Source organism: Coenobita brevimanus, chromosome 39, assembly GCF_032717465.1.
Source record: "Coenobita brevimanus isolate Jiangsu-jjx chromosome 39, ASM3271746v2, whole genome shotgun sequence".
NCBI lineage: Eukaryota > Metazoa > Arthropoda > Malacostraca > Decapoda > Coenobitidae > Coenobita > Coenobita brevimanus.
The window spans coordinates 19372767-19381576 of NC_136992.1; positions in this window are offsets into that span (position 1 = coordinate 19372767).

An 8810-nucleotide genomic window follows, 5' to 3' on the forward strand; every position below is an offset into this window, starting at 1 on the left:
ATTTGGTTTGTAGACAGGCTAACTAGTACCTTAGTCAGCAACATAGTTTGGCGAGCGATTAGCATTCAACCTCCGAATTCTTTTGTTTAAATATAGATTTCCTTTTGTGAAATGCAGTGACTGACTTCCTTGGAGTTTAGCGAATTTTCTTCAAACTTGGTTTATTGGTAGCGTGTAACAACATTATTTTGGCTGGCGATTAGCATCCAGTCCCCGAATGCGGTTATTTCATTATATATTTTTTTCTTTTTCGCCTACCATTGGACTGCTTCAGAAACTCTGCAAAGGTATGTGTGTCCTTTACGAGTATGAGGAGAATCCGGCAATAAACAAGGAAAATGTATTTTATATAAGAGACAGATGGACCTGGCTTTCCGTGTTGCAGTTTTCATGAAGGCACAGTTTTATAAATGTTGAAACTAGCAGGATATGTTTGGTTAAGTTAGGATTAATTATATTTGATTAGGTTAGGTTAGGATAAATTAGGTTACATTAATTTAGAGTAATTTATGAAAATTTAGGATAGGCTGTGGTAAATTTGGTTAGGTGTTTGCAGACTAGAATAAATGAGATTAGGTTAAGTTAGGATCTTTTGGATTAAGTTGGGATAAAACTGTAGTGATGAAGATAGATTATGCCGTCTGTCTTCAACGCACTGCGATTGGGGTGCGACGGTGCGACAAATACCCAATCGGCAGTCATTTACCGAATTGGTGCTTTTAATTGGAAAATATGATTTTTATCATCATACAGGTTCATACACACGTAATTATCTGAAGTCCGTTTTTTTTTTTTTTTTTTAATTCAGATTAATCAGGATTCAGTGCAAAAACTTGCTAAAGTTAGTGGAAGTGTTTTGCCTTGAGCTCGACAACTCGCCTTGATATCTAGTTTGTATAAATATTGATCAATTATTTGCACTGTAAATCATATTTATGGAAAACAAAAGTCTGCCAGGGCGTGTTGGCGATTTAAGGGAAAAATATGATAACTTTAGTTCGGTTTTGCTCTAAATCCTGTTTTTTTTCTTTTTTCTTGATCAGTGTAATTAAACACTTTTTTTTACCGGATTTCGGATGATAAGGCATGTATGAACTTATATGGTGAAAAAATGATAATATTTTCCTATTATAACTGCCGATTGGGTGCCGATTCGGTAAATGACCGCCGATTCGGTATTTCGTCGCACCGGTGCGATTTCACCACTGAGCATGGAGGGGCTATCTCCGCAGCGAGAGTGTAACGTTGGCCGCCACACTAAACCACCCGCATTCGTCGCCTCAGCAATGGCAATGCAATTAGAGCACTGTTTTGCTTGCTGTTTCTGTTTTGCTGTTGCTTAAATGAGCTGGGCAGTGGGCCATGACACTATATTTTTAGCTGCGCAGTGTACCATGGCACTATATTCTCCGACTTCATTGTCTTCTTTCAAAAGGTGCGGGCGTTGAGTGTAGGTCATAAACATCAGCCCTGGGCCCCTGGCGGCGGGAACACAAACTACGCGGCGCTACCCATGAGAAAGCCTCTCCATATATAGAGCTCAGTGGATTGCACTCGTAAACAAAGACCACTTTTTAAATGGTATCCATTACATAGAAATAATGAGAAACATAGAATAATGAAAACGCACTCAGAAAAATAAAACTCAAGGAACAACATTGAGGACTTGGTAAAGAACACCTGAAGAAATCTGCAATATGGGGTGGTCCTAGGCCTTCTTAAATATTACGTTTTTATTGAAATGGAAGTCACCACTAAATAACAGTGTGGTTTTTGCACATAAAATAATTATCTTGATATGAATTTGATGCAAGCGTGTTTTCTGGATTATACGTTCGATGCATACTTTCATTCAAAATTTATAGGAGTTTAACATAACATGGGCGAAAGGCTTTTTTTTTTTTTTTTTTTTTTTTAAGGTTTTTTACCATTTACTACAAGCCCCATCTCCCTGGGGAACACTGTCCCTGAAGGCCAAGCAGGGAGGGGTGCATGAGGAAAACAAAATCAGTATCTTAGGGCATACAGGTAGAAGGGGTAGAAGTAACTATCATTATAAGAGCAAAAATGAAAAAAAAAAAGACAAACAAACATACAATGATACATACATGGTACAAAGTTGTGTGTTTTGAGATGAGTAAAATGGTACATATATATATATATATATATATATATATATATATATATATATATATATATATATATATATATATATATATATATATATATATACAGTATATATATATATATGCAGAGAGAGGCACATATGCACACATACATATACGTATATATCGATACATATATGTATATATTCACGCAAATGTAATCGAAGACATAAAATTATTGCATGAACAAGCGAAATATAATTTTCCAAGGTTATACCTTTACGAGTGTGGACATCACATTCTCTTTGTTTACTTGGAGTAGAAAACGGTCGTAATATGTAATCAGTAAAGACAGACGCACGAATTTCGCTTACTCTTGGAAACGTTCCCCTTTGTTGGAGCTTGTACTGAAAAGTATGAAATATATATATATATATATATATATATATATATATATATATATATATATATATATATATATATTCAGCAAAGACAGACGCACGAATTTCTCTTAATCTTGGAAACGTTCCCCTATGTTGGACCTTTTACTGAAAGGAATATATATATATATATATATATATATATATATATATATATATATATATATATATATATATATATATATATATATATAATGATCATCATCCGGACCTCACTTTCCCACCCAAGGGAAGGGTGAGGAGTAGCAATCTCCAGACAGCTCATATTTGCCCAGTCCAATGGGCCACGCTTCCATTCACTCATCATTCAAGCCCTAGGAATCCTGGCTGTATCGGATACGCCAAAAAAACATTCTCCACGTTCTGTAGCGTCACATAAACGTATCCGATTGAGTTAATCCAGACACTGCCACGTTAGAAAGGTGTGCCAAAATCCCTGATCATGCATTTCTCCTCACAACATTGATCCAGCCAGATCGATCTCTTGTCAGTTCCCTAGCCTCACCGACTTCCAAACCTTTCCTCCTCACACACTCATCCACCATATCTCTCCACCTTCTCCTTGGCCTACATCGCCTCCTCCCTCCTTCAAATTCGATCAGATATACCTTTTTCACCACTCTGCTGTTATCTGTTCTTTCCACATGACCATACCATCTCAGTACACTCTCCTCGATTCTGGTGTCCACCGACTTCCTCACTCCACACCTTTCACGAATCACATTATTTCGTATCCTATCCACCCTCCGTACTCCACATACATTCCTCAGCAGTCCCATCTCCACTGCTATCATTCTTGACTTTTCATTTTCATGCCACACCATAGTCTCACATCCATATGTTAAAATTGGCACTAACACTCCCTCATGTAAGCGTCATGCAGCTGCAATACTCAAGCCTCTGTTTCTTATCAAGGCCTTCATTGCACCAGCTACTTCCTTGTGTCACTCTACTTCCCACTTCTTTTGCACATTTTCCTCTCTTTTCTATCACTATACTCAGGTATTTGAACTCTCTTACAAATTCCAGGCTCTCTCCATTCACTGTAAAATCACTCTGGGAGTCACCTTCTTTCTCAATAACCATCACTTTACTCTTTTCTACATTTACTCTCAAGGCACGATGCTCACAGACATCAGGAAAATTCTGCACTAGCCTACCAAGTTCTTGTCCGGTACTTGCAAGCAGTACTGCATCATCAGCATACAACAAATTTGAGATATTCCATCTATCACCATTCATTACCAACGCCATCCCTCTCTTTTCTATCATCCCATCTATATTATCTATATGGAACAACCATGGGGACATCACACATCCTTGTCGCACGCCCACAGCGATCGTGAACCATTCACTTAGATACCCATTAACCCTTATACATGCTTCGCTTCCATCATATGAATTCTTGACAGCACCTGGCAGCTTACCGTCTACACCGTACATTCGCACTTTCCACAATCCCTCTCTGTCTACTTTGTCGTGTGCCTTTTCCAGATCTGTGAATGCTATAAACACCTTATGGTCCTTCTCAGAAGCCTTCTCTGCTATCTGTCTCACTGCAAATATTTGAGCCACACATCCTCTGCCACTCCTAAAGCCACCCTGTTCATATATATATATATATATATATATATATATATATTCCACACATCCTCTATATATATATATATATATATATATATATATATATATATATATATATATATATATATATATATATATATATATATATACACACGAGGTGCTACCCAAAAGTTCTCATACTTTGAACAGAGGGAGCCAATCATTTGCAATCATGCCTTTTGCAGCTTGGAGGAGTCAGCAGCACCCCTTGTGCATCAGTGTGGCCCCGGCCGTGTCTGTGAGCGGACGTGTTGTTGAGTTTCGTTTACTATTGTAATGTGGTGTGTAGGTGGTTTGCGGTTTTGCATTAGCAGACCAATGGCGCAGCAATGTCAAGTCGATGTTGATTGTTTTCTTTGATATCCAAGGGATTGTTCACAAGGAAATCATCTCACATGGTCAGTCTGTCAGCAGAAAGTTTTACTGTGAAATGTTGCAGCTTCTATGGGAGAACATCTGCCGCAAACATCCTGAACAGTGTAATAACAAGGACTGGGTCCTGCATCATGACAGTGCCCCTGCCCACACATCAATTGTTGTCCGGCAGTTCCTGGCTTCCAGTAACACGGTAGTCATTCCCTATCCACCTTATTCGCCTTACCTTGGCCCCTGCTACTTCTTCCTGTTTCCCAAGCTGAAATTACGAATGAAAGGGCGTCAATTTGACTCGATTGAGGAGATCCAGACAGAATCGCAGGAGGTACTCAAGACCATCACGCCTGAAGACTTCCAGGGATGGTTGGACTTGTGGAAAAAGAGCTTGAACTACTGTATACATGCCCAAGGGGACTACTTCGAAGGCGACAGTGAGAACTAGGAGGTAAGATAACTTATTTTCCTACAATATTCAAATTACCGGAACTTTCGGGTAGCACCTTGTGTATCTATCTATCTATCTATATATCCAGGGGCAGGATCCCACTGCTACCTGGCAGATAGAGGAAGGCCTTGTAGATATATGAGGTACCGTCTTAGATGGCGTGGACCAAGGGACTCCCTATAGATATATAAGGCTCCACCGAATATAATGAATAAGGTGGCACAAAAATTACTTCTCACTAGAAACTATGCAGCAGGGAGGTGAGATTATTTGCCACAGTTCTTCCAACCAAACATGAGTTCTATTGCAAATGATTTTACGGACATTCCTGTTGGATTGTCTAATAAAGGTCCAACAGCATTGCCTTCTGTGCTTACGGGCAGTGTGCTCCGAATGTGTAGGCACTGTGCTGGCAGGTTAGAAACTGGGATATTAAACAACCTGAAATCCATGAAGATCTATGCATACAACGTAAGAAGACTCGCAGAAGATTACAAACTTGATAACTTAATGACTGAACTGGAAAACTTTAATTGGGTTATTAAATGAGACCCACAGAAAAGAAGAAAAAGTAATTCAGCTCGAAGACAGCAACCACCAATTTTGCTACAGAGGAAGGCAAAATGAAAGAGTTAGTGGTGTTCGATTTCTAATTAACAGAAATCTTGCAGACAACATTCTTAAATTCAGCAGTGTATCTGACAGAGCAGCAATGATAGTAATTAGCCTGTGCAAAAATATACCCTGAAAGTAATACAAGCATATGCATCAGCTTCTCAAAGCTTAAATGAAGAAAGAGAAACATTCTATGAAGCCATCTCCAGGATTATGGAAGAAGAAATGACAACATATACTATACTCATGGAAGACTTCAATGGAAAAGTTGGGAAATCAAAAATGGAGAAGCATGTATGGGAAAATTTGGAGTGGGAGAAAGGAACGAAAGAGAAAAAATGCTGGTAAGCTTTGCTGAAATGTATAACTAGAGCATAATGAACACATTCTTTTACAAAAGAACAGAGAGAAAGTGGACCTGGAGAAGCCCAAATGGAGAAACAAAGAATGAAATAGACTTCATGATAGCAGATAAGAATAAAACTATCACAAATATCAGTTATTAACAAAGTAAATATAGGAAGTGATCATAGAATGGTGGGTTGCACTGCCATATTCAATTTCAGAAGTGAGGGAAAGATGATCAAAGATAAAAAGATATGCCCAATAAAAGTAAACAAAAACAAAGCACCCTTTCAGTTGGAAGTAAGGAACAGATTTCAGGCTCTAAGTAATGCTGAATGTGACATTGATCAGCTGACTGACACACTAACAGAAGTGCTAAGAGAATCAGCGGAAGTAGTAGGGAAAACCTAATACAACCAAAGCCAAGAAGTATTCAGAAGACACTCGAACTTTTGAAAAACAGAAAGGAAAAGAAAGTAAAAACAAAGAAGGATGAAACAACGAGCGGAATTAAAATGCTTGTCAACAAATGACAAAGAGAAGAAAAAAGAAAGAAACATGGATTAGATCAAAGGAACCATCAACAAAGGAAAAAGTCCGAGGTAAAATGACACCAGGAAAGCAACAAATTACACCACTAAAAGACAACAACGGTGAAGTCATTAAATACAGAGATAAGGTGATGAAGAGAGTTGACACAAGAGAAATGCCTGAGGTAACACCAGACGAAGTTAATACTGTATTTCTCTTAAAAATGTGAAAAGAGGGAAGGCTCCGGGAGAAGATGGAATAGTAGCAGATTTACCGTTGAATGCAGGAGTAGAAGTACAAAATAGATTTACTCACTTATTTACTCAATATATAAAAAAGAAGAAATTTCCTAAAACATGGTGTAATGCAATATTTATTTCATTAAAAAAAAATGTGACTCAAAAATAGTAGTAACTATCAACCCATTAGCTTATTATCAGTTATTTACAAACTCTTCAGCAGTGACCTTACGATCAGAATAACTACAAATTTGGAGGAAAACCAACCTCGTGAACAGGCAGGATTCCGAGGCGGGTAATCAACTACTGATCATCTGCACACAATGAATTAGCTAATTAAGAAAACTACAGAATATAATAAACCAATGTGCTTAGGTTTTGTTGATTACGAAAAGGCTTTCGACTCAGTGGAGCACATAGCAATTATAAATTCATTGCGAGAACAAGGAGTGAATGAAAACATTGTAAAACTGCTCGAAAACATATATAAAGAGGGAACTGCTACAGTTAAATTACATAAGGACTCGGAAAAAAAATTAAGACTGAGAAGGGCGTGCGTCAGGGAGATACAATTTCACCAAAATTATTTACAGCATGCCTAGAAAGTATTTTCAGGAAGCTAGACTGGGAAAACAAAGGAGTGAACATAGATGGAGAAAAGCTAAACTATATAAGATTTGTAGATGACATTCTCCTAATCTCAGAAACAGCAGAGACATTGCAAAAAACGTTAAATGAGCTGACAAGAGAAAGTGTCAAAGTAGGGATGAAGATGAACCGGAGTAAAGCTAATGTTTAATCCACAAACACCAAAGAGCGTCATCAGAATTAGAGGAGAAATTCTTGAAGAAGTTGAGGAGTACAATTCCTTGGGACAAATACTAAAATTAACGAAAGATAATGATAGCGAAATAAAAAGACGCATTACAATTGGATGGAAAGCTTTCGGTAAACATTGATACATTAAGAAGTAGCTTGCTAGTTTGTATGAAAAGAAAAGTATATAACGAATAATTCCAGGTATGACGTATGGTTGTGAGGCATGGAAACTGAAAAAATCGATGGAGAATAAATAAATCCGTTCTCAGAGAGCAGTGGAAGGTCAGTGCTGGGAATATCTTTAACAGACAGGAAACGATCAACTTGGGTGGGAGAGCAGACTAAATTCAAAGATATTATAGAAGTTGTAAAAGAACAGAAATGGAGATGGGCAGGCCATGTAGCAAAAATAAGGGATAACCAATGGAGCAAGAGGTTGACTAGCTGGACACCAAGAGATTTTTAAGCGTACCAGAAAAATGCCAGACGGGAGGTGGAGAGATAAGATAGAGAAATTTGCAGGGAAAACGTGGCAAAGATTGGCTTAGTTAAGGAATTCGTGGAGAAGGTTGGAGGAGGCCTTTGTTCAGCAGTGGACTTGTAATGGCTCCTGCTGATATTATATATATATATATATATATATATATATATATATATATATATATATATATATATATATATATATATATATATAGGCATATATGCTTTATTTGAGGCAGTAGAAGCACCTAACGAAATCAGTTCTTCTTGATAGTGTGTTATAATTTGTGAACCTTTGTGGAGTGGTAAGCTAAATAAACGTTTCATGCGAAATTTGTTTCCCCGTTGTATTTAACTACAGTACATTATGTTCCGCTGTCAACCCAATTGACTGGCGAGCTGTTAAGGCGGAAGGACTGTCCTAATCTCAGTGTTTAACTAAATCTAACCTAACCTACATTAATTGTACCAAATAATTAATCGAACTTAACCTAAGTTAACCCAACATAAACTAACCTAACTTGGCATCCAGTTGGGAAGTTGGGGAACGAAGTCCACCCTTAGTACGTTGAGTAAGATTTCTTCCATTGTGCCGTACACACACAAGCGTAGGTATGATCTAAGGGACGTGATGGTAAAATCACTGGGAAATTTTTCGGCAAGAAGAGGTAATTTACCACCAGGAAAATAGTCAGAATAATACTGAAAACAAACTGGAAGGATATGAATGGAAGTGATAAGATGCTTCTACTGCCTTACTGTACATAAAGCGTATTGCTGAGAAACGTAATTT